We start from the raw sequence: 3,410 nt of genomic DNA on the forward strand, positions 1-3,410 counted from the left end.
ACCTATGACTGAATCTGTCTTGTTATTAGTAATAGAGTAAATAGCTGTCTGTTTTAAGGCTATCTAGTTAAAATTGGACTACTGATACCTGTCTGTTCATAGGGAGAGTGTGGGAATAGGGAGAAAGCACATTGGGATATAGGTCCGTAGAGGGGAAGAGGGCTAATGAACCAACAGAAGTAGGGGTAGCTAAGTGCACTCAGTAGACTGATGTGCCAAGAGAAGACAGCAACACTACAAACAACTGGAAGAGAAGGTACTAAGTACCCTGGCTTCCTCTCAGGCCTTCCTCGATGGACTCCCACAGATAGACTCCCTTGTCTTGTTGTCACGAGTCTTAGTGTCATAGACTTGTATTAGCATATCCACTGGGAGTATAACATATGTGAGCAGAGCCCTCTCTATGACATCAGAGCCCTATCTATGACATCAGAGAGGACTGCTGTAACCTGTATGGAACTTTTTACTTGTGATCTATTTGGACTTATATAGCGCCTTTATCCAAAGCGCTTTACAACAGCCTCTCAGTCACCCATTCACACACACATTCACACACCAATGGCGGCCTGCGGCCTCGTACCTATGACTGAATCTGTCTTGTTATTAGTAATAGAGTAAATAGCTGTCTGTTTTAAGGCTATCTAGTTAAAATTGGACTACTGATACCTGTCTGTTCATAGGGAGAGTGTGGGAATAGGGAGAAAGCACATTGGGATATAGGTCCGTAGAGGGGAAGAGGGCTAATGAACCAACAGAAGTAGGGGTAGCTAAGTGCACTCAGTAGACTGATGTGCCAAGAGAAGACAGCAACACTACAAACAACTGGAAGAGAAGTTACTAAGTACCCTGGCTTCCTCTCAGGCCTTCCTCGATGGACTCCCACAGATAGACTCCCTTGTCTTGTTGTCACGAGTCTTAGTGTCGTAGACGTGTATTAGCATATCCACTGGGAGTATAACATATGTGAGCAGAGCCCTCTCTATGACATCAGAGCCCTCTCTATGACATCAGAGAGGACTGCTGTAACCTGTATGGAACTTTTTACTTGTGATCTATTTGGACTTATATAGCGCCTTTATCCAAAGCGCTTTACAACGGCCTCTCATTCACCCATTCACACACACATTCACACACCAATGGCGGCCTGCGGCCTCGTACCTATGATTGAATCTGTCTTGTTATTAGTAATAGAGTAAATAGCTGTCTGTTTTAAGGCTATCTAGTTAAAATTGGACTACTGATACCTGTCTGTTCATAGGGAGAGTGTGGGAATAGGGAGAAAGCACATTGGGATATAGGTCCGTAGAGGGGAAGAGGGCTAATGAACCAACAGAAGTAGGGGTAGCTAAGTGCACTCAGTAGACTGATGTGCCAAGAGAAGACAGCAACACTACAAACAACTGGAAGAGAAGGTACTACCCTGGCTTCCTCTCAGGCCTTCCTCGATGGACTCCCACAGATAGACTCCCTTGTCTTGTTGTCACGAGTCTTAGGGTCGTAGACTTGTATTAGCATATCCACTGGGAGTATAACATAATGTGAGCAGAGCCCTCTCTATGACATCAGAGCCCTCTCTATGACATCAGAGAGGACTGCTGTAACCTGTATGGAACTTTTTACTTGTGATCTATTTGGACTTATATAGCGCCTTTATCCAAAGCGCTTTACAACGGCCTCTCATTCACCCATTCACACACCCATTCACACACACATTCACACACCAATGGCGGCCTGCGGCCTCGTACCTATGACTGAATCTGTCTTGTTATTAGTAATAGAGTAAATAGCTGTCTGTTTTAAATGTGTCTCGATTTTTTTTTTAAAGATTGTGTATTGAAACGGCTTTTGTAATTGAAAAAGCATAAAGGGGGAGCAAATTTTAACCGGTGCATTTTATATTAGATGCTTCTGGAGAAAATGTAATGGCCGGAGGCAGATTTGGAAGATGGCGATGAGGAGGGCCAGGAGAGGATGCTGGGATACCTGAGGACCTTCATCGAAACAAGTATGGCTATTTTTCATTATTCGATACTGATGCCCTTACATGGATGTGTATACAGAACAAGCACCAAGCGCATTAGACCACAGCACTCTCTAGGGCACTTGCAATTAATTACTTTATTCTGCCAAAATCTGCCACCTATTGCTCTAGGATAGGTCTCCTAGGGCGGAGACATTCGTGTTGGCCCTTGTTGAAATGGATTGTTTCTGAATTGATATCCTATCCACTACCTAGGTTCGTCTGAAGGTCTGAAAAGACTTCTGGCTTTTTGGACTGGGTGGGATGTCCCTCCAGAATACCTGCAAGTGGAAGTGGTTGACTGTGTTCTACCACAGTCATCCACTTGCTTCATGAAGCTGAAATTGTCAAAACATCCACGGACATATGAGAACTTCCAGTGCGACCTGATGGCCAGCATTTCGACCGCTTCCTATGGCTTTGGCCAGTATTAAAGGTAAATAACATTGAATAAAAGAAATAATAAAGTATACTTTCATGACATGCAGGCACACACATATACACACACAGACGTACATCTGGAGATACCACTATCATTACATCCATCTATCATTTATACAGAGCGATTAAGACCCCAGTCATGTAGCTCTATACCATAGATCTGACATGATCACCTTTTCCTTCCCTCACAGGTGCCTGATCTCCCTCTGTGTTTTTTGTTGTTGTTCCTGGAGATGGTGTCAGGTGTGTGCTTGTAGCGTTTCCAGCCTTATGTGAACTACGGTAGCTTGTCTCCGGTTGCCATGGTAGCGGTAGTAGCGGCAGCTTTCAGTTGTAGTATACAACTTTGTATATATTTATATGATATATAATATTATTGGGAATATGGGAATTAAATAGTAACTTTGTACATTGAGGAATTAGTTTAAGTTTAAATTAGAATAAGAAATGTTGTAAGATGTTGTAAGAAGTAATGCCAAACCGGAAACAGTACCCAACTCCAGATCCCCAAAACACCATCCCCCATCCCATTCTGCACTGGTCTCCTGAACACAGCATGAACGTTTCAGCCTCACCCACCACCGCCAGAGACTGTCCAAAATTGTGTTTTATATTTTTATGTTGTATTTCATTGATGTTCACGTGAATACATTTTCTTTGTATTTCAGTTTCACAAAATGCAAAAAGAATATTCAATAAAGAAACCTGAATTTGAATTTGAACTTGAACTTTTTTGCTGAGGTGCTGGAACTGAAGAGTATCAATAGAGTGCAAAATAACAGTCACTCAAACACTGTGCAAAAAACTGTTTATTGTGAGCTTTCTGTCATATATGATAGGAATATGATTACTGCAAAAATACACCAAATCATTTAGTTTTGAACGTGTTCTTCACCGTTTTGAACACAGTATGTTAACCCTTGTGTGGTGTTCACTTTTTGGACCCTTT

General features: G+C 42.3%; 1 long non-coding RNA gene across 1 annotated transcript; it reads left to right on the forward strand.

Moving 5' to 3' along the window:
* Window positions 1-1,926: 1,926 nt before the first annotated feature.
* Window positions 1,927-2,786, forward strand: LOC308175222. The gene is made up of 3 exons (XR_013937946.1): window positions 1,927-2,005; window positions 2,237-2,456; window positions 2,653-2,786. It is a non-coding gene; the product is annotated as an uncharacterized lncRNA (long non-coding RNA).
* The last annotated feature ends 624 nt before the right edge of the window (window positions 2,787-3,410 follow it).

Source organism: Nansenia antarctica (genome assembly GCF_963989245.1).
Source record: "Nansenia antarctica genome assembly, contig: SCAFFOLD_67, whole genome shotgun sequence".
NCBI lineage: Eukaryota > Metazoa > Chordata > Actinopteri > Argentiniformes > Microstomatidae > Nansenia > Nansenia antarctica.